This window comes from Balaenoptera borealis, assembly GCF_965194805.1.
Source record: "Balaenoptera borealis genome assembly, chromosome: 1".
Taxonomy (NCBI): Eukaryota; Metazoa; Chordata; class Mammalia; order Artiodactyla; family Balaenopteridae; genus Balaenoptera; species Balaenoptera borealis.
Genome location: NC_138860.1, coordinates 168,866,733 through 168,890,919, shown reverse-complemented (window position 1 = coordinate 168,890,919; position 24,187 = coordinate 168,866,733). Strand labels below are relative to the sequence as shown.

Here is a 24,187-nt window from a genome sequence, read left to right as displayed (position 1 = left end):
ACTGTCCAGATGGGCTTGCAGTCATTAGACTCAGCCTGGCTAAGCCCAGGTCATGGCCTGTCTGAGGGTGGGGTGCTGAGCCAGTGATGGGGACCTTTCCTGCCCACTAGAGAGCACTGATGGTCTGGACCTGAGGTTTGAGAAAGTAGAGGCAGGGTTGCAAGAAGATAAATGCAGTCATCCTAATTATAAAAGCTCTTGTTCTTGTATGGTTCTAATTACTTTTCAAGTATTTGCCAAGGCAGCTTGACATGTACAAATAAATTCATACAAGGATGATTGCTGAAGAATTGTTGGTAACAGCAAAAAACTGGAAATAATCTAAATATCCCTCAATATGGGAGCATTTGGACAAAATGGTATAGTATGCAGCTGTTTAAAAGAATGAGGTAGATCTTCATGTGCTGCTGTGGAATGATCTCCAAGATTCATTGTTAAGTTAAAAAAAAACAAAAACAAAAAAACAAAAAAAAACAAGCAAGATACGTAACCATCAATAAATGTGAGTGTGTGTGTCTTAAATAAGGATCTGTATAACTGTATACATATCTATTTAGATATGTATAGAATACATTGGAAGGAAATACCAGAAATTAATAATAATGACTGTCTCTGGAGATAGCAATAAGAAAGAGACCTACTCTCACTGTATATCCTTTTGTACTGTTAAGTTATTTGCCATGTGTATGTATTACTTTTTAAGATAAAATTTGTTTAAATTTTTAAAATAATATTTTTCAAAAGACAGTTTGATATAATAGAATCAGAAAGACTTGGGTTCAAATCCAGAATCTGAGACTTAACCAATTGCATGACCTTAAGTAAGTCACTTAACTACTCTGAACCCTGATTTTCTCATTTCTAAAAGGGAATTAGTAACATCAATCTCATCACATTATTGTGAGGATTGAAGACAAGCATTTGGAATCGGGAAAATCTTATTGCACACTTCCATATGGCATTATTTACATTGTTTTCTATATTATTGGCACCCTCTGGGGATGAACATTGTGATGGTCCTGTTGAATACAGGGCCCGGTACATAATAGATGCAGGGAAAAACATTTACAATCTTCATATATATTTTCTCATTATAATTTGTCATTTCTTCAAAAGAATTTTATACCTGAAGAAACAGAAATAGATCAGCAGCAAAACTTGGCTGGAACATGGGTCTCCAACTCCTACTCTAAGCTGAAAGCAAAACACTAGGCAGATTGGCCTAAAGGCTATGTGTGAGAAGAATGAAAGACAGGATAAGAGTTGGGGATTGTGGCATCTAGATTGGAAAGTAAGAAGTCTATTTCCATTTGCAGATGACATGATATAGGACATCCTAAGGAATCCACACACAAAAAAAAGACTATTAGAACTGGTAAATGAGTTCGGCGAGGTTGCAGGATATAAGATCAATACACAAAAACCAATTGAATTTCTATACACTAGTGTCTTAGTCCATTCAGGCTGCTATCATAGAATACCACAGATTGGGTGACTTTAAAACAACAGAAATTTATTTTTCACAGTTCTGGAAGCTGGAAGTCTGAGACCAGGGTGTCAGCATGGTCAGGTTCTGGTGAGGACCCTCTTCTGGTTGCAGACAGCTGTTTTCTCTGGGGTCCCTTTTATAAGGGCTCTAATCCCATTCACTGGGCTCACCCTCATGACCATATCATTTCCCAAAGGCCCCACCTCCTAATACCATCACATTGGAGATTAGGATTTCAACGAATGAACTTTGTGGGGACATAAACATTCAGTCCATAATAACTAGCAATGAACAATCTGAAAACAAAACTGAGAAAATAATTTTCTTTACAATGGCATCAAGAAGAATAGTACACTTAGGAACAAATTTAACAAAAGGAGTATAAGACATGCACTGAATACTACAAAACGCTGTTGAAAAAAATAAAAGAAGAAATTAAAAGAAGACCCAAAACATATCTAAGACCTAAATGGAAAGAAATCTGTTCATGGATTGGAATGAACAGATGGCGTTCTGGGGAGTAAGATGGCAATGGTCCCCAAACTGATCTACAGTTTCAATGCAATGCCTATCAAAATCTCAGCTGGCTTTTGTGCAGAAATTGACAAGCTGATCCTAAAATTTATATGGAAATGCAAATGACACAGAATAGCCAAAACAATCGGGGCAGGGAGGGATTTCAAGCTTCTTACATAGCTAAAATAACCAGTGTGTGGTACTGGCATATGAATAAAAATAAGGTTAATGAAATAGAAATGAGAGTCTAGAAGTAAACCTTTACATTTATGTTCAATTAATTGTATTTTATTTTTTAAAGATTTATTTATCATTTATTTATTTTACTTATTTTTGGCTGCGTCGGGTCTTAGTTGCGGCACGCGGGCTCTTTTGTTGTGGCACAGTCTTCTCTCTAGTTGTGACATGCGGGTTTTCTCTCTGTGGTGTGGAGCACGGGTTCCAGAGCACATAGGCTCTGTAGTTTGTGGCACACGGGCTCTAGTTGAGGCGTGCGAGCTCAGTGGTTGTGGCGCGTGGGCTTAGTTGCCCCGCGGGCATGTGAGATCTTAGTGCCCTGACCAGGGATCGAACTGGTGTCCCCTGCATTGGAAGGCAGATTCTTTACCACTGGACCACCAGGCAAGTCCCTGTTCAATTAATTTTAGACAAGAATGCAAAGGAAACAACTGGATATCCACAGGCAAGAGAACAAAGTTGGATCCCTACTCACACCATATAAACAATTTAATTCAAAATATATCATAGACCTAAATGTAAAAGCTAAAACCACAAAACTCTTAGAAGAAGATATAGGAGCAAATCTTTATGACATTGGATTACGCAATAGTTTCTTGGATATGACACCAAAAGGACAAGCAACAGAAGGAAAAAATAGATAAATTGGGCTTTGTAAACATTAAAAATCTTTTGTGCTTCAAAGGACATTGGAGCAATGAAAATCTTCTGGAATTAGAGTGTGGTGATGATTGCACAACTCTGTAAATATACTAAAAATCACTGAGTTTTATACTGAAAAATGAGTTTTATTGTATGTGAATTATATGTCAAAAAAGCTGTTGCTTAAAAAAAAAAGAGTTGGTGATCGTTAAATGGGAAACACTCATAACTTCTTCCTGATCTTTCCCTTCCATGGGAAAGGCATCCATTGACGTAATAATCCTGGCTCCTCTCTGCCTCCAACTCATTCCTCTCCTAAAGGAGAGAAATGACTTAATCTATCTGAGTTTGGGATAAAGAACTGTATGTGCATTTCTGCACACTCGTTTCCTCCTGGAGGTGGCGTTCTGCCTATTTCTCTATGTCTATTTCTCTACAGCATCAGGCACTGCCAGTGAAGGGTGGTTAGCTGGTCTAATTCTGGGGGTCAATATTAGGAAGCACACCTAGCCACAGACATAAGCTACTCCCTCCAACATCAGTTTTATCAATAATAAGGCTGCTATTTTAGTCTCCATATATCTTATTTCTTCATCTTATTTATCAAATCGTTCAGAACTTTTTCAAGCAGGGAGGGTGCTATTTACTGACTAATCCCCAAGAACCCCAGCAGCACTGCGGGCCTGGTGTGAGCACCATCAAATAGCTACTTGTGTATCACAGAGACATTGAGTTTGGAGAGGTAGCATGAAGCAATGGGATGAGTCAACAGACCTCATTTCTCCTTCTAAATTCATTCATTCATAAGTTTATTCAACAAATATTTAGCAAACACCTAGTATGTGCCAGGCATTGCTAAAGGAGTTGGAGAGTCAGCTTTGAAGAAAACTGACCAAACCCCTGCTATAAAGGAGCATACATTTTAGTGAGAAGACTGGTAATAAACCAGAGTATATATTATCTTAGATGGTGCTAAGTCCTAAAGAGAAAAAAATAGCACAGGGAAGGAGAATAGGAAATATCAGTGGAGGGTGTCAAATTTGGAGTAGAATGTCCAGGAAAAGCCTCATGAGAAGATGGCATTGGAACAAAGACCTGAAAGAGATCCAGAAGCAAGTCATGTGTGTATCTGGGGGAAGAGATTTCCAGGCAGAGTAAACAGCATATGCAAAGGCTCTGAAGTGGTAGGGAGGAGGAAACTAGAACATGAGGTCAGAGAAGTCTCAGGAAGGCAGCTCAGATAACGCCTTGTAGCTTAGAGTCAGGACTTTAGCTTTTACTCATCCATTTACCCGTTGAAGCTTTCGAGCAGAGGGGTGACATCTGAATCTGTTGAGAATAGATTAAAGAGGGCAAAGGCAGAAGCAAGAAAACCAGCAAGGAGGCTATTACAATAATCCAGGTGACTGATGATGATGGCTTAGACCAGAAAGGGAGCAGTAGAGGGGAATTCCCTGCTGGTCCAGTGGTTAGGACCCCGCGCTTCCACTGCAGGGCCCCGGGTTTGATCCTGATCCCTGTGGCACCAAAAAAAAAAAAAAAAAGAAAAGAAAAGAAAGAAAGGGAGCAGTAGAGAGAGTGAGAAAGGGTCAAATCTGGAGGTATTTTGAAGGTAGAGCTGACCAAGTGTGCTGATAGCCTGGAGCTAGTGTGTATGAGAGAGAGAAGTTAAGGATAACTCAAGGTTTCTGTCCTGAGCAACTAAAAGATGCAGTTGCAATTAACTGATCGGGGGCTGGGGAGAGTGGACACCAGGAACTCAATCCTGGACATGTTAATTTTCAGATCCCATTGGACATTCAAGAGGATACGTTAAATAAGCAGTTGGACATGCGAGTCTGGAGTTCAAAAGAGAGGTCCAAGCTACTCATTGGCTTACCGTTTAGCCATTTGCTAGCCTCATGACCTTAGACAAGTCACCTATCTTCTCAGAGCTACACTTTCCTCTTCTGTAAAATAGGGATAAAAACAGTAGTTATAACACAAGGTTGTTGTGAGGATAAAATGTGATGATCAGTAAAATAACTGGTTCACAGGAGGCTCTGAACAAATTATCACTAATATTAAGTTCAATTAAACATGCATCTAGTTGCTGGAAGCACAAACAATGAAAGATACAGTCCCTGCCCACAATCCCGATGGAGAAAACTTTGTCAAAGCTTTCAACAAACAATCTTTCAGGTAACAACAATTATCTGGGAGAATCATTGGGTCCTGGCACCTAATAGGACAAAGAGAAGAAAGGAAGAGTCAAAGATAATGGACAAGTAGCCTCAGGATGAAAGCAGGCCGGGGGATTGGAGGGAAAACCAGAACTTATATCTGGTCCTCACACCTACTTCTCTCACTTCCCTAACGGGTAAACCCCAATCCCTCGAGATGTTTAAAAGTGACCAAAGTTGCTCAGGGGAAAAACACAGATGCTGTGATGCCAGTCACATCACTTCCCTCATGCCTATTTTCCCACCTGCTCTCTTCTGATTGAGCCCTGTCTCCCCATGAGGACTTCTCCAACCTTCTGTGGGTCCTGAGCCTGGTTTTTCTCAGCTTCTAGGCAGAAGGGTAAATAGCTCAGAGACCCCGTGCAACTTTGAAGAACCTAGAACACAGGGGAGATAGATGCTAGAACCAACACGAAGGGGAAAATCAGGAGCATAAGAGGAGGAAAGGTATCATTGAATTCCTACTGGGCCAGGGGCTGTGCTAGGTGTTTTCAGGGCTGAGAGAGTTGTTCCAAGAATTCAATATGAATCCATGTTAGAGCATTGGGCCCAGGGCCTGGCACATAGTAAGAGCACAATAAACGTTGGCTGTATTTTTATCTCTTTTAATCCTCACAACAACCCTACAAGCTGGGCTCTAAACTAACAGGCAGTTTGGTATAGCGGTGTATGCTCTTGTGTCAGACAAACCTGGGCTCAAATTCCATCTTTGCCACATCTAGGCTTTTGTGACTCTGGGAAAGCTGTTTTACCTTTCTGTAGAGAGGAGGAAAAATGGTCCCTACTAAACAAAGATTCATCTAAAACCCTTAGTGTAGGGCCTGGCACACATTAACTGCTCAATAATCACTAGCTATTCTTAGTACTCTTGGAGAAGAGGACATAAAAGTTCCAGAGGTTAGGTTACTTTTCTAAATTCACACAGCCAGGTAGAATAGACTCTTGTGATTTTGCCCTGCTCAGCAGGCACACTCCTCTTTTGGTTAAAGTACCGTCACTCTCTTTGGGGAACCACCCTCCCCCACTCTTAGGCCTTGTGATTTGGGTGGAGTTGACACCTCTATTTCAAGCTCCAGGGGAGAGCATGTGACCCACGTCTGGCCAATTGCTTATTCCATCTCCCTGGTCACAGTAATTGATTTGAGAGTGGACTTGTGACCCATGCGGAGTCAATGAGAATGCTGGACCTTTGTTGAATCCATTGGGAAAGAGATGAACCTGGTTGTGGACTTGACATTGGGAGGATATAAGCCTGGATTCGCTGGGGGTTGCCTGAGTGCCAAGCAAATCCAAAGGAAATAGAGCTGAAGGATGGAAAAAGACTCAAGCCTGCAGACTTTGAGCTCTTGCCTAAACACTTGAGCAGATACATCTAAAGTCTGTACCTCAAGCTTCAGGTACATGAGGCAATAACAAGACAAGAATTCACATTCTCTCTTTCTCCCTTAAGACAACCAAAAGAATCCTTATTTGGCAAAGGCATCAGTCAGGGTCCCAACTGAAAGCAGATGGCACATTGAAATTAGAATTATTTGAAGAGGGTTTGTTTACTACGGTACAGACGGTGTAGGAGAACCACAAGGGGTAGTGTGGTAACCTAGGGCTAGTAACAGCTGAGGAGTTGTCACCACCCCTAGGCCTGAAGGGAAAGAGGAGAGATAGTCACCTGAACCCAGAGGGAGGGAGTTTGGGAGAAGAGGCCTCCTTAAGAAGAGCAGTGACTGTCAATCACAGCACACCGCCAGCCGCCAGCCGTGGAGGGAGCCAGGGGCACTAATACCTTTCTCTCCTCTTGCCTCTCATCCACAGACTCCCCCTTGAACATGCCCAGCAAGAAGCCAGAAGGCAAAGGGGCCTGCGGGTATAGCGAAACAAGTCAGACCCAGAACAGGATGAGGGGTGGGTCTGGAGGGGTAGGCAGGAACTAGCCCCACAGCCTGGTCTGGCTGTCTCTCCCACAGTCCCATGAAGACTTTTTGGAAGCTCAGAGCAGAGTTTTAAAACTCTCATAGTTCCCTTTGGTCTTCCTTGTACAGTGCTCACCCTCCTTCCCTAGAGAAGAGCCCCAGGTTGGCCCACAGGAAATAGGGATTCTGAGCATGTGGGAAGAAGATGCTAACCTTGCAGGGAGAAAGAAGCCGCCAGGCCAGCTGCCCACATGGCCAGAGAGTCCTGGACTGACCCTGAGGCCCTCACCCCGCCAGCTCCCTTGCCTCCACGGAAATCTGTCCACCGGCCAGTTTGGCCCCAGTCTCGGGCACCACGAGGCAGCAGCTCTGTGACTTCCCTTTCTCTCCATAGGAGATGTCTCTTTCCTTCTGCAGCCAAGCCAGAGAAGCTTCTGGGATTCCCCACTACTGGCAAGGGCCCAACAGGGCCCTAAGGACAGGGCTGAGCGGCATCCAAGTGTCTCATTTTGGCCACACAGACACCTGTTCCCTCTTCTTCCTTTACAAAACAACTCACCCTAATCTTTTTTTTGCCAAAATAGTTTCCTCCCTACCTTTCAAATCCAGTTTAAGCCCTAGGATCTCCTCAGAAACCTTCCTCATTAACTTGCCTGACCTACACTCTCCTGCTATTATGGTGATTATTACCAGAAGTACTTCTGCATGTAAAATAACTAATAATAGCAACTCATATTTACTGAGTGCTTCCTATGCGCACACCACTGAGCTAACTGCCTTGTAGAAACCATCTCATTTAATCCTCATGACCACCTTGTAAAGTAGGTGCTATCGATATATAGAATATGTTGTCATTGGCACCCTTCAGATTGGCACCTTAGAAGCAATTACTTTATCCGTTTCTACAGAGGAGAAAACTGAGGCTCAGAGAGGATTAAATTACTAGTTTAAGTTCACACAAGCAAGCAACAGGAGGAGATGAGACCTAAACCCAGGAATGACCAGCTATGAAGCCCAAGCTCCTAAAACCGAAATGTTTTACTACAGCCCAGCTATGTGCAGTCCCAGAGTTAGGTAGCAGCTGGAGGAGTTCCTGAATCTTCTCTCTGACATGGATATACATGTGCTGGCATCACAGTCAAGGAACCTAACTTATTATGCACATACTTTGTACGCTGTAAGTAACGTTATCTCCCAAGTTTTTGCAGCAGACATCACCACCGTCCCTTTGTGGTTAAATCCACTTGGTCACCACTCTGGCTCTCAAATCCTAATGAGATGCCAAACACTTGAAGAAAATTTCATTAGTGATGTCAGAACACATTAAGGACAGAATAGAGAAAGCAAAGGAACCGACTAGGAGTTACTGGTAAGACACTCAGGCTATTAGCCTGCCCCATTTCCCACTGCCAACAAACCGTCTTTAGCCACTTGGAAAATTGGCCTTGTTTTCACTTCCTTTGTGAAATGTTTCATGTGGTATTTTTCCCGCAGTGTAAACAAGTCTTTTTACAGTAATCAGTTCATTTAATTCTCACAAAAACACTATAAAGTAAGCACTGTTATCATCTCCATTTTATATAGATGAGGCATCTGAGGCACAGAGAGGTTAAGTAACTTCCTCAAAGTCACACAGTTGGTAAGTGACAGTGCTGGGATTTGACCCTTTGAGTCAGCCTCCTGAACTTATGCATTTAACAACTGCTACTCTGTAGTTTGACAATAAGGCTAAGTGAGATTATTTGAAAACCCATCAAAGCACTAAAAATGAAAAACATGCTCTGGAGGAGTGCTTTTTCTGTAGAATCCATGTGTTCCAGTAATGCAGAGGAGAGATCTCCCACCTAGAATGTGTGGCTGGTTGGATTGACCAGCAAAGAAAATCTGGAGAACAGAGAGCTGAGGAACAGCCATCAGAGTGTCTAGTGGGACAGGCAGGTAAGCTTAAAGAGGAATCAGGGAACAGAGATCCATGGCCGAGAATGAGTGAACAACCCTCAGACCAGCAAGGGTAAACTTGAGGATGGTGCTGGAGCATCAGCTGGCAGGGGAAGTCGAGAGGAAGGACCTAGCAAAGTGAAGAAGAGGACCCCCTTCTTTTCCTTCCTTAAACCCCTGTTTGCTGAATTCCTATCCTATGCCAGGCACTGCAGCCTTCACGGAGTTTGCAGTCTAGTGGGGGAGTGTATTAGCACATTTTTTGTTGCAAGTGACAGAAACCAATTCAAATTGGATTCAACAAAGGGGAATTTATTGGCTCACTTAATTGAAAAGTCAGTTGGTAGGATGGGCTTCAGGCTGGTTGATCCAGGGGCTCAAAAATGTCAGTGGGATTCAGTCTCTTCCTACCTTGACTCTGCTCTCCTCTGGGTTTCCTCCATTCTCAGGCAGCTTTTCTCCTTGTGGTGGCATGATGGCTGCCCCTCGCTCCAGGTTTTCTTCTTAGCCTGTCAGTACCATCCCTCCACCCCCGCCCCTGAAAAAGACTGTTTCTTTCCCAGTTGTTCCAGTAAAAATCGCAAGATTGGCTCTGATCAATTACCTTGATTCCACGCTTAACACTGACCCAGTTATGGGGCTTAAGGATGGAATATGCTGACTAGCCAGGCCTGAGTGATAGGCACACCCTTCTGTGCAGCTCTACCTAGACCACACAGATTGAGGGTGGAGGGATTGTTCCCAGGGAAAATTGCAGTACTAACTAAGAAGAGGGGAATGAATGCTGAGTAGGCAAAAACAACAGACGGTTGATCCAGGGATTCAGGCAATGATCCTGGTAATTACAACACAGTGTGATAAATGACATGGTGGGAAGGAAGTGGCTGGGGGAGTGCATAGGCAGCACCTAACCCAGAGGAAGTGACTGTAAACTGAGACTTGAGGAGGTCTCAGGACAAGGAGGGGCATGAAAGGAGAAAGGAGAAAACAGGTCATGCAAGTTTCTTGAGATATGTGAGATTGTGGCCTGAACGTTAAGAGGAACAGTGAGAATGAAGATGATGGGCCAGATTATGAACTGCGCCTGAGCAGAAGGGAAGGAAAACGGATTTGGAGTTAAGAGGAGATGAAGATTTCAGTTTGGAAGTAGAGTTGCGGATGTAGAAAACAAACTTATGGTTACCAGGGGATGGGGGGGGAGGGATAAACTGGGAGACTGGGATTGACATATACACACTACTATATATAAAATGGATAATTGATAAGCACAGGGAATTCTACTTAATACTCTGTAATGGCCTATATGGGAAAAGAATCTAAAAAAAAAGAGTGGATATATGTAAAAAAAAAAAAAAGATTTCAATTTGGGATGTTGTTTTTGAGGAGCAAGAGGGTCATCCTGTTAGAGATATCAAAGAGCCAGCTGGATATGTGGGTGGAGAGTTTAGGAGCAGAACCTCTGGAGGCAGCACAAGGATGGTCATTGAAGTGTGGGTGAGACACTTCTGGGTGAGAGGATCAAGGTTGATCAGACTCTTTGAAAAGAACAACCAAATGGCCAATAATAAGCATATGAAAACAACATCATTACTCATTAGGGAAAACACATGAAAACAATGAGATACCACTACACATCTACCAGAATGGCTGAAATTAAAAGGAATGAAAATATCGGGTATTAGCAAGGATGCCGAACAAACAGAACTCCCATACACTACTAATAGGAGTGTAAATTGGCATAACCACTTTGGGAAAATGGCGTTATTTATTAAAGCAAAACATATGTATCCACTATGACCTAGCAATTCTACTCACATATATATATAGCCAAGAGAAATAAGTGCTTAAGTCCGCCAAAAGATGCGTAAAAGAATGTTCATAACAGCATTATTCAGAAGAGCCAAGGGGCTTCCCTGGTGGCGCAATGGTTGAGAATCCGCCTGCCAATGCAGGGGACACAGGTTCAAGCCCTGGTCCGGGAAGATCCCACATGCCACGGAGCAACTAAGCCTGTGCACCACAACTACTGAGCCTGCGCTCTAGAGCCCGCGAGCCACAACTACTGAGTCCGCGTGCCACAGCTACTGAAGCCCGTGCGCCTAGAGCCCGTGCTCCACAAGAGAAGCCACCACAATGAGAAGCCCGCGCACTGCACCGAAGAGTAGCCCCTGCTCGCTGCAACTAGAGAGAGCCCGTGTGCAGCAACGAAGACCCAACGCAGCCAAAAATAAATAAAATAAATAAATTTTTAAAAAAAGAAGAGCCAAAAGCTGCAAACAAACCAAATGTCCTTTGTTATCTGTTCATTCAATACAATACTACACCATACACATTAAAAAAGAACTAAGTACTGGGCTTCCCTGGTGGCGCAGTGGTTGAGAATCTGCCTGCCAATGCAGGAGACACGGGTTCGAGCCCTGGTCTGGGAGGATCCCACATGCCGCGGAGCGACTAGGCCCGTGAGCCACAATTGCTGAGCCTGCGCGTCTGGAGCCTGTGCTCCGCAACAAGAGAGGCTGCGATAGTGAGAGGCCCGTGCACCGCGATGAAGAGTGGCCCCCGCTTGCCACAACTAGAGAAAGCCCTCGCACAGAAACGAAGACCCAACATAGCCATAAATAAATAAATAAATAAATAAAATTTTAAAAATAAAGCAAATAATTTTAAAAAAAAGAAGCAAATTAACCGTTAGGAGCCCAGATTCTAGAAATATTCAAATTCACTAGACATCAGAGAAGTGCACATTAAAAAAAAAAAAAAAAAAAGAACTAAGTACTGACATGGATGAATCTTAACAGTTACAATGTTGAATGAAGGAAGCCAGACTGTGATTTCATTTATAAAAAGCTCAAAAACAGGTATAACTAGTTGATGGTGATAGAGGCCAGAAACAGTAGTTTCTATTGTGGGAGGGGATGCACCTGAAAGGGAGCCACAGGAGGCTTGCCAGGGTGCTGAAAATGTTTTGTATCTTGATCTGGATGGTGATTATAAAGGTGCTTACAGTATAAAAATTTATCCAGCTGTTCGTTTAAGATTTGTGCATTTGTACAACACGGGGAATATAGCCAATATTTTATAATAACTATAAATGGAGTATAACCTTTAAAAATTGTGAATCACTATATTGTACACTTGTAACTTACATAATATTGTACAGCAACTATAGTTCAATAAAAATAAAGTACTTAGAAGAGTTAAAAAAAAGATTTGTGCACATTACTGTATCTATTTTATACCTAAAATCCAGGAGGGAAGCTTAGCCCCTCCTCCAAAAGACAAAAGAAATTATGATAGCGCTGACCCAGGGACTAACAATATTTTACAGTTTGTGATATGAGATGACAGTTCCCCGGGCCCAGCTTGATGGTGAAGTCCCCCAGGGCCAGAAGTCTTTTTTTGATTCTGATCTCTATTGTTCCAAAGCATCTATATTGGGGTTCAGATCTCAGCAGGCCCACAGCATTCAGGACTCAGCGTCTGCTCAGAGCAGCACACTCCAGCCCCCGAGTGTTCAACTCAGCACTTATTTCTGGCATGTCTGCTCTGTGCCAGGCCCTGTGCTGAGAGCTAGGAGTATGAAGACAAATAAAACACCATCCCTGCACTTAAAAGCTGCCAACCAAGAGGTCGGTGCTCCAGGATGAAGGAAGGGTTCTTGCAGCAGCGAACTCATCCATCAGCACATGTAAAATAATAATAGTAACAAACAGCCACCATTTAAAAACTGCCAGGTGCTTTATGTAACAGATTTTTTCCCCTTAACTGCTATTTAAAACTACAACTGCCTGCAGATACTTTTGTCTGTTAGGGGAGTGGCATAATTTTTCTCTGGGTATAGGGATCTTTGTTTAGGAAAATACTTAATAAGCTGCTTTGGAATGAAGAATGAAGCTCCCCAGGGCTAGGCAAGACAAAAGAGCTGAATCGCTTTGCAAATTAGAGTTGGGAAGTGTGGCCCTAGGGAGAGGGAGGGAGGTCTGAAAACCTGAGGAGGGGAGACGTTAGGAGGTATGGTTCGGGAGATCTATGTTGTTTTTGTCTTCCGACATTCTGTTCCTTAGAGCACCACCCCCTTTGCCTTCCTAACGTCACTCGTTCTTCAGGTTTTGCCTTTTCAAAAATCACTTCCTCGTACCACACACAGCCTTCAAAAGGAATGAGGCAAAGCTTGTCCTGACGTGGAAAAAGGCACAGGGTACATTGTGAAGTGAGGAAAAGTAAGCAGCAGAGTAGGTGCTTAATAGAATCCCATTTTTTAAAAGGAGTGCCATATATATGTATTTACACCTGGCTACATAAGCAAAATTCCTGAAAAAGTACTGTATTAACAGCTGTTACTACTAGGGAGCGGAGGGGCGGATAATCAGAAGCTTCTATTTTCAATTTTTCCCCTTTTTACCTTTAAATATTTTATCATGAGATTTTATCCCTTTTTCAAAAGTCTCTTCCTCCAAGCAGCCCTCCCTGATGTCTATGGTAGATCAGGTCCCCGTGGTATCCTGCCCTCCTCTGTTGCGACATTCAGACCTTTGTAATTCCTGCTCCCTACCTATCCCACCCCTCTACCTCCTGTACCCACAGTGCTCTCCTCAGCTCCAAGATGACAGGGACCAGGAACTCCTAGCAGAGTGCTTGGCATAGCTGTTAACCAAATGAATAAATTCTTCCACCTTCCAAAGAGTTTTCTCCTGCCTGGCTTTGAATCTTCCAGAGAGAGGCAGCCCCACCTGTGTGTGCTGCTCAGGCCCGGCTCACAGTGTTCCAGCTAATTCTCTGCCCCGGGCGGGGTGAGATGCCCTCTTTCTTGTTCTGGAGAGAAGCGTAAAGGCAGCAGCTCTGCCCTCTTCAGTGCGTCAGCCCTGAGGGACACCGAAATGCCTGAGACCAGGACAACCTGTGAGAGGTGTGAGCAGGTGGGGGAGCCAATTACCAGAACGAGCCAGGGCAGCCTGGCTGACCTCGGCAGGAGCAGAGACGGCTTCCCTTGCATCTTCCTTTTCTTTCCAGCAGCAGGGGGAGGAGGAGACGAAGGCCTAATTGCTTTCACCTTGAGAAAAATCTGCTGCTGACCATGTGCACAGAGAGAATCGCTCAAGTTATATACAGCAGGGGCTAGAGATGATATCAGATCAGGAAGGCTGACATTTTCCCTGAGGCCCTCACTAATGACTAAGGGGAAGAGATGTATGTACTGGGCCTACTGCTTCCTCCTTGCTCGGGTCCACCAATCACATGTCAGCCCATCTCCAGCTTTCTTTCTGCCCAGAACCCCACAGGGAAATCTCCATGTCTACCTCCTCGCCCCGCAGGCTGCTGTCACTAAGTTGGTGCCTTCACTAGGTTTTGCCCAGGCCAGAGCGAAGGTTCTGGGAGAATATTTAGCTGTCTCATAGGCCCTGACTGCCGAGTGGACGCCTCTATCGACCCAGCCAGCCTCTTCCCACCAAGTTGAGACAGGAAAAGTGATGTTGGCTGCTGCAACAGCCAGGGAGTGGCACTGGCCAGCCACAAATGCCTGATTCTGCTGGAACACTTCTAACAATTAAAGCAAAGGATGAACTCTCAAGGCTTTCTCCATCCCTGATGAAAGGCAAATTCAAAAGCCACACACTGTCCTCAACCCCTGGGTTGAAGCAAGGAATGTGATAAAGAGAAAGCACTGCAACTCAGTAGAGCAGTCTTGAAGTTATACTGATGCTATACAGGGAAACTGCCACCAGAAGTTCAGCATTCGAGCCACTGAAAATCACCCAGGAAGTATGTGATACTGTATGTGATACAATTAATGACATAAAACTTAAGCGAACTAGCTGGTCACCTATTGGGTCCCGAGTAGAAATTTCCTTTAAGAAATTCTTGAGGACTTCCCTGGTGGCGCAGTGGTTAAGAATCCGCCTGCCAATGCAGGGGACACGGGTTCGAGCCCTGGTCCGGGAGGATCCCACATGCTGCAGAGCAACTAAGCCCGTGCACCACAACTACTGAGCCTGCGCGCTAGAGCCCGCGTGCCACAACTACTGAAGCCCACACGCCTAGAGTCCCTGCTCTGCAACAAGAGAAGCCACCGCAATGAGAAGCCCACACACCACAAGGGAAGAGTAGCCCCAGCTCGCTGCAACTAGAGAAAGCCTGCGCGCAGCAACAAAGACCCAATGACGAAGACCCGATACAGCCAAAAATAAATAAATAACTTAAAAAAAAAAAAGAAATTCTTGAGAGGCAATAGAAGCCCACAGCTTCATATATAGGCCACTTCAACTGCTTTCTAGCTGTGTGACTTTGGTCATGCCACTTAACCTCTCTGAGTTTCAATTTCCCCACCTGTAAAATAGAATTAATAACACCTACTTCAAAGGGTGTCACAAAATAATATACATAAACTATCTAGCACAGTATTTAGTGCCCAAAAAGTGCTCACTAAATGGTAGATGTTCACATTATTGTCGTGGAGCCATCAGTGCACACTCCAGCACAGACATTGGTGAGGTGGAAAGTGGGGAGGCCTTTAGGACCACGCAGACCTGGTTTGAGATCCTAGTTCCATTACTTCTATTGTGTGGCCTTGAGAGAGTTAATTCACTTCTTTGAACTTCAGTCTCCCTCTCTAAGAAAACATTAATAATACCGACCTTGTCAAGGGGATGGATAGAGCCCAGCCATCACCTGAGCCTGAGCACCTAGAAGGTGCTTAGGGAATGTTAGCTGCATGGGTACAGAAGAATCATCACCTTCTTTCCAGCATCCTCCACATAGTCTGTTTGGTAGTTTTTACTGAGAGACAAAAGCCTGCTCTAAGTGACTTACTTTGTGGCAGCATATTGATTTTATCAAAGCCAGTGGTCTCTTTCCTGTTGATTCTTTTTTTTTTTTTTTTTTGGCTGCGTTGGGTCTTCGTTGCTGTGCGTGGGCTTTCTCTAGTTGCGGTGAGCAGAGGCTACTCTTCATTGCGGTGCACGGGGTTCTCGTTGCGGTGGCTTCTCTTATTGCAGAGCACAGGCTCTAGGCACTCAGGTTTCAGTAGTTGTGGCACGCGGGCTCTAGATCGCAGGCTCAGTAGTTGTGGCGCACAGGCTTAGTTGCTCCATGGCATGTGGGATCTTCCCGGACCAGGGATCGAACCCGTGTCCCCTGCATTGTCAGGTGGATTCCCAAGCACTGTGCCACCAGGGAAATCCCCTGTTGATTCTTCTAGCCATCTCTATACTATTTGACCCTGGTGATCACTTCTGAATTTTTTGAGACCGCCTCCCTGTCCCCCATGGTTTTCTTGACTCTGATCCCCTGATCCCTCTCTCTTTCTCTCTCCCTCTCTCTCCTTCTTCCCAGGCTCTTTAACCTCTTTGGCTTACTCCTTATTCTTCTGACCTTTCGTCTCCACATTCTCCGCAGTTATCATTTTCTCAGAGTTTCCTCTGATGTTGGTGTGGTGGTGGTGACAGAGAGCTACCTGTCTGAGGAGTTGGTCGATGCCTGCTGAGACACCTGTCTATGCCTTCAACTTACACCGGAGGGCAGAGTTGGTATCTCGAACATCCTCCTGGATGGCACAGCATAGTGTCATAGCGATTTGGAGTTGGACAGGCGTGTTCAAATCCTAACACGTCACTTTCCCACTGGTTGCAAGACCAACCTCTCCCAGTCTCACTTCCTCATCTGAATAACAGCAGTCATAATGGCCTCATAGATTTGTTGTGAAGATTAAATGATAATGTATGCAAATAACCTGCACAGTGCCTGGCACCGAGTCTAATTCAATAAAAGGTAGAGATTATTATAGTTCCTGGCACCCTTCAGCCTAAGCATTAGTTATGCATCCCTGCTCATTTGCATAGTCAAATAGTCATTTACATAGACTGTGATATTTTACTATAGGTATATCTGCTTTCAAAACAGCTCTCTTTTCCAACTTTCCATTTTTATAAATGGCACCACTGTTCCAATGCTCCCAGGCTCAAACCTTGGCAGTGTACTCGGCTTTTCCTACTCTTTCATGGGCCAAACCCGTTGGCACTTAACCATGGGCTGTCGCTAACTGTTCTGAGACTGTCTTAATTCCCCAGTGGGACTGTAAATGCTTTGAGAGCAGGAACTCTGACTTATACTGCCTTGGTACCTATTACACTGGCATAGAGCAGGAACTCAATATATATTTGTTTTCTGACAAGATGCTATCAACAAATTAATTTACAGGGGCAGGTGTGAAGGAGGTACTACGCCAATCTGAAACAAGGATCAGATATTTTGTAATTATATTTTATCCTCTCCCCGTTCTCTACTCCATGAATTCCTCCTACTCATTCTTTAAGCCCAAATCAATATCCTCCTTGCTGAGATCGGCCATAAACATTATTTCCTTTCTTTCTTTCACTTATACTACTTATTTAATTGCATAGAGTTTTAACCAATTTTTTAATTAAAAATTGAAAACACTGGAGTTCCCTGGCAGTCCAGTGGTTAGGACTCGGCGCTTTCACTGCCATGGCCCAAGCTCAATCCATGGTCAGGGAACAAAGATCCTGCAAGCCATGCGGCGTGGCCAGAAAATAAATAAAAACCTGAAAACGATATAGAAAGGTGTAAAGTGATGATGAAATTTTTTTCTCTTTGTTCCACTTCTCAAAGGTAACAATTGGAAATTGGTGGGTATCCCTCCAGATCTTTTTCTGTTGTATTGGGAATTGATACCCTATACTATGACAGAATGCAAAATAAAATTTTAAAAATAATTGTATTTCTCTGAGATTTTACATGCCCCCAAATGGCCATTTTCTAGGCCAGGGGGAGGGGGATTAAAATAAATCCAAGTTGTGAAATAAATGAGTAAACTTCAAATCTGTTCCATAGCACTTTGACACCTCTCTTAGAGAGTACCTATCACACTGTAGTTTGTGAACACCTCTGCCTCCCAGCTAGCTTGTATACTAGAGCAGCAACTGACATTAATTTTGATATTCCCTGGACTTCCCTGGTGGTACAGTTGTTAAGAATCCGCCTGCCAATGCAGGGGACACAGGTTCGAGCCCTGGTCCGGGAAGATCCCACATGCCACGGTGCAACAAAGCCCGTGTGCCACAACTACTGACCCCGCACACCTAGAGCTGGTGCTCCACAACAAGAGAAGCCACCGCGATGAGAAGCCCGCGCACCGCAACGAAGAGTAGCCCCCGCTCGCCGCAACTGAGAAAGCCAGCACGCAGCAATGAAGACCCAACACAGCCAAAAATAAATAAATTTATTAAAAAAAATTTTTTTTACATTCCCAACACCTAATTTGCACATAGTAAGTACTCAATAAATGTTTAGTAAAGAATGACTTAGGGACTTCCCTGGTGGTCCAGTGGGTAAGACTCTGTGCTCCCAATGCAGGGGACCCAGGTTCGATCCCTGGTCAGGGAGCTAGATCCCACATGCAGGCCACGACTAAGAGTTCGCATGCTGCAAGGAAGATCTGCGTGCCACAACTAAGACCCAGCGCGGCCAAAATAGATAGATAGATAAATAAATATTTTTAAAACTTTAAGAAAGAAAACACAATTGCTTAACATGAGCTTTATCATAGCAACTTAATATTATAATAGTTTGAGAACAAATTAATTTGTTTAGGTCAACTTAATGGTACAAAGAAATTCTGTTTTTATGTGTTGTAAATGTTTTTTGGTAGGCATTGTATTGACGCCATTGTAGAATCACCAAATTCAGTATAATTACACCTAGTTTTATAGAACTAGAGGCCAAAATTTACCAATTTACATAATTTTAGGAGTTTATGGTTGTATCATTTTCTTTAAATTCCTAAATTGGTCACATCTATGGTGTAGTGCTTAAAAACTTGGGCTCTCAAAAGAACAGAACTGGAGGAATCACACTCCCTAGCTTGAGAGTATACTACAAATCTACAGTAATCAAAACAGTATGGTACTGGCACAAAAACAGACACATAGATCAGTGGAACAGAATAAAGAGCCCAGAAATAAACCCACGCACTTATGGTCAATTAATCTATGACAAAGGAGGCAAGAATATACAATGGAGAAAAGACAGTCTCTTCAATAGGTGGTGCTGGGAAAACTGGAGAGCTACATGAAAAGAATGAAATTAGAACATTCTCTAACACCATATATAAAAATAAACTCAAAATGGATTAAAGACCTAAATATAAGACTGGAAACCATAAAACTCCTAGAGGAAAACATAGGCAGAACTCTCTTTGACATAAATCATAGCAATATTTTTTTGATCTATCTCCTAAAAGCAAAGGAAATAAAAGCAAAAATAAACAAATAGGACCTAATTAAAGTGAAAAGCTTTTGCATAGCAAAGGAGGTCATCAACAAAACAAAAAGACAACCTACTAAATGGGAGAAAATATTTGCAAATGATATGACTGATAAGTGGTTAATATCCAACATATATAAACAGCTCACATAAGTCAACATCAAAAAAAAAAAACCAACCTGATTAAAAAATAGGCAGAAGACCTGAATAGCCATTATTTCAAAAATGAAATACAGATGGCCAACAGGCACATGAAAAAATGCTTAACATAGCTAATCATCAAGGAAAAGTAAATCAAAACCACAATGAGATGTCACCTCACACCTGTCAGAATGGCCTATCATCAAAAAGCCTACAAATAAAATGTTGGCGAGGATTTGGAGAAAGGGAACCCTCACACACTGTTGGTAGGAATGTAAATTGGTGTAGCCACTGTGGAAAACAGTATGGAGGTTTCTCAAAAAACTAAAAATAGAACTACCATATGACCCAGGAATTCCACTCCTGGGTATATATCTGTAAAAAACAAAAACACTAACTCAAAAAGATATATGTACCCCACTGTTCATAGCAGCATTATTTACAATTGCCAAGATATGGAAGTAATCTAAGTGTCCATCAACAGATGAATGGATAAAGAAGATATATAGATATAGATATAGATATACAGAACGGAATATTACTCTGCCATAAAAAAGTAAAATCTTGCCAATTTCAACCACATGGGTGGACCTCGAGGGTAGTATACTTAGTAAAATAAGTCAGACAGAGAAAGACAAATACTGTATGTTTCACTCATATGTGGATTTAAAAATAAAACAAACAAATGAATATAACAAAACAGAAACAGACTCACAGATGTAGAGAATAAACTAGTGGTTACCAGTGGGAAGAGGAAAGGGAGGAGGGGCAAGATAGGGGTAGGAGATTAAGATGTACAAACTATTATGTATAAAATAAATAAGCTACAAGGATAAGAGAATGGACTTGAGGACATAGGGAGGGGAAGGGTAAGTTGGGACAAAGTGAGAAAGTAGCACTGACATATATACACTACCAAATGCAAAATAGATAGCTAGTGGGAAGCAGCTGCATAGCACAGGGAGATCAGCTCAGGCCTTTGTGACCACCTAGAGGGGTGGGATAGGGAGGGAGGGAGGGAGATGCAAGAGGTAAGTGATATGGGGATATATGTATACATATAGCTGATTCACTTTGTTATACAGCAGAAACTAACACAACATTGTAAAGCAATTATACTCCAATAAAGATGTTAAGAAAAAATATAAGCTACAAGGATATATTGTTCAACACAAGGAATTTAGCCAACATTCTATAATAACTATAAATGGAGTATAACATTTAAAAATTGTCCAAGCTGCTCTGCGCGGCCAAAAAGAAAAAAGAGAACAAAAGAAAAAGAAAAATTGTAGGGAATTCCCTGGTGGTCCAGTGGTTAGGACTCCACACTTTCACTGCCGAGGGCATGGCTTCAATTCCTGGTCAGAGAACTAAGATCCCACAAGCTGTACGGCATGGCCAAAATAAATAAATAATTAATTAATTAAAAATAAAAATTGTGAATCACTATATTGTACACTTGTAACATATAATATTGTACAGCAACTATACTTCAATAAAAAATAGATTAATTAATTTTATTTTTTAATTCTTTTTAAAAATAAATTTATTTTTAAAAATAAATAAATTTATTTATCTTTGGTTGCGCTGGGTCTTTGTTGCTGCGCGTGGGCTTTCTCTAGTTGTGGTGAGCAGGGGCTATTCTTTGTTGTGGTGCACAGGCTTCTCAGCGCGGTCGCTTCTCTTGTTGCAGAGCACGGGCTCTAGGCCCGTGGGTTCCTGTAGTTGTGGTGCGTGGGCTCAGTAGTTGTGACTCACGGTCTCTAGAGTGCAGGCTCAGTAGTTGTGGCACATGTGGCTTAGTTGCTCCGCGGCATGTGAGATCCTCCCGGACCGCAAACCCGTGTCTCCTGCATTGGCAGGCAGATTCCCAACCACTGCGCCACCCAGGAAGCCCAGATTAATTCATTTTAAAAGAATTTGGGCTCTCGAGTCAGACTGCCTGGGTTCAAATCCCTGGTGACCTTGAGCAAGTGACTTAACTTCCCTGCACTTTTATTCTTTCAACAACAAAATAGGAATGACAGTACCAGCGTCATAGGACTATTGTGAGAAATAAACTGAACACATGTAGATGTTGGCTATTATTATTTCTGTGATTCCAAGTTCCTAGGTCCTAGTAAAGAACAGCCCGTTCTATCAAAAAAGTTATCTGAAAGTGCCCTAGTGAGCTTGTCTAAGAAAAAAAGTCTGATTATACAGGCAGTGAACCATTATCCCAAGAAATGCTGACCAACTGTGCCAATAAGGAATCATTTTATGCACAACTACCCTAGAGGTTAGGGACAAACCTAATGAGTCAGTTTATTGGAGCACAGAATCAACTGACTGGTCCCATCCCTTGATAAGCTGGATTTGTCAAGTGTCCTGTAAAAAGCTTTAAGCAGGCCCTAAGTCTCTTTGCCACACTGCACACCCCAAGGCTATGGCCTCACAGATGATAGGATTTAAGTGGTCTCAGGCAGTTTCCTGGCTAGGTCTTTTCCATTACTCAGAGAGTAATGATTTTTCCCTCCTCTGTTCCTTTTCATCTAGTTAGGGATAACCAGAGGTGTTCAACAAGAATGCTTTGTGTTTTTCAACATTGAGTATATCAGGTTCAAAGTTACAGCTCAACAGATTATTATTAAGACTGACGATATCAGGAAGAGAAGCAATTGAGGGTTGGACAGTCCCCTGAACCATGTCATTCTGCTGCTGGAAAACCTTTGAAAGTCTTTCCTATGCAAACTCAAAAGGTTTACATTTTAAAAAACACAAAACTTAAGGCTGATTTCTTTTTTTACAGGATGTATACCTCTAAGACCCAGCCATGCTGAACTCCTTGTGGGTCCTCAATTTCACCAAGTTCTTGCTCCCCTCTAAGCCCCCTTAAGGCCTGGGATGCTCTTCTCCAGCCCTTCCCATGACCAATTCCTGAGGCCCTTCAAGTTCAGCTTAAATGGCACCTCCTCCAGGAAGCATTTTTTAAGCCCTCAGATTGGTGACCCTCCTCTGTACTTTCACAGCACCTTGTACCTTACTCCTATTCTAACATTTACTATACCGATAAGCAACTGCCAGTTTACTTGTCTGTATCTCCCACTGTTGTCAGCAACCCAAGAACAGGAGCCCACATCTTATTCACTATTATGTCCCTAGCAACATGCACAATTCCTGGCACATAGGAGATGGTCAAGAATTATTCATTGACCCTGACTTCAAACTATACTACAAAGCTACAGTAATCAAAACAGTATGGTACTGGCACAAAAACAGACACATAGATCAGTGGAACAGAATAGAGAGTCAAGAAATGAACCCACACTTATATGGGCAATTAATTTATGAGAAAGGAAGCAAGAATATACAATGGGAAAAAGATAGCCTCTTCAATAAGTGGTGTTGGGAGAACTGGACAGCTATATGCAAAAGAATCAAAGTGGTCTACTCTCTCATACCATACACAAAAATAAATTCAAAATGGAGTAAAGACTTAAATGTAAGACATGAAACCACAAAACTTCTGGAAGAGAACATAGGCAGTAAATTGTTTGACATCAGTCTTAGTAATATTTTTTTGATATGTCTCCTCAGGCAAGGAAAACAACAGCAAAAATAAACAAATGGGACTACATCAAACTGAAAGGCTTTTGCACAGCAAAGGAAACTATCAACAAAATGAAAAGGCCACCTACTGAATGGGAAAAGATATTTGCAAATGATGTATCTGATAAGGGGTTAATATCCAAAATATACAAATAATTCATACAACTCAACATCAAAGAAACAAATAACCCAATTTAAAAATGGTCAGAAGACCTGTTTCCAAAGAAAACATACAGATGGTCAACAAACATATGAAAAGATGCTCAACATCACTAATCATCAGGGAAATGCAAATCAAAACCGTAATGAGATATCACCTCACACCTGTCACAATGGCTATTATCCAAAAGACAACATATAGGGAATTCCCTGGCTGTCCAGTGGTTAGGACTCGGCACATTCACTGCCAGGGCCCAGGTTCAATCTCTGGTCGGGGAACTAAGATCCAGTAAGCCTCACGGCTCAGCCAAAAAAAAAAGACAATACATAATAAGTGTTGGCGAGGATGTGAAAAAAAGGGAACGCTCATGCACTGTTGGTAGGAATGTAAATTGGTGCAGCCACTATGGAAACAGTTTGGAGATTCCTCAAAAAAATTAAAAATAGAACTACCATATAATCCAGCAATTGCACTCCTGGGTATTTATCTGATGAATACAAAAACACTAATTAGAAAAGAAATATGCACCCCTATGTTCATTGCAGCATTCTTTACAATAGCCAAGATATGGAAGCAACCTAGGTGCCCATCAATAGGTGAATGGATAAATGAATGGATAAAGAAGATGTGCCATATATATATATATATATATATAATGGAATATTACTCAGCCATAAAAGAGAATGAAGTCTTGCCACTTCAACAACATGGGTGGACCTAGAGGATATTATGCTAAGTGAAATAAGTCAGACAGAGAAAGACAAATACTGTATGATTTCACATATATGTGGAATCTAAAAAACAAAACAAATGAACAAACATAACAAAACAGAAACAGAGTAAGAGACACAGAGTACAAATGGGTGGTTGCCAGAGGGGAAGGGGGATAGAGGGAGGAAAGAAATAGGTGAGGGAGATTAAGAGGTACAAACTTCCAGTTGCAAAATAAATGAGTCATGGTTATGAAATGTATAGTGTGGGGAATATAGTCAATAACTATATAATATCTTTATATGGTGACATATCATAACTAGACTTATGGTGATCATTTTGAAGTGTAGAGAAATAT

At 42.4% G+C, this 24,187-nt stretch overlaps 1 protein-coding gene across 1 annotated transcript in view; it reads right to left on the bottom strand.

Annotated features, from left to right (window-relative positions):
• SPOCD1 (SPOC domain containing 1) overlaps positions 1 to 20,916 on the bottom strand; it is a 169,865-nt gene extending 148,949 nt beyond the window's left edge. Inside the window, exon 1 of the mRNA XM_082345336.1 lies at positions 18,047 to 20,916. The gene's annotated coding sequence lies outside the window, so the exon portion shown is untranslated. The remainder of the gene's footprint in view (positions 1 to 18,046) is intronic.
• Positions 20,917 to 24,187: the final 3,271 nt, after the last annotated feature.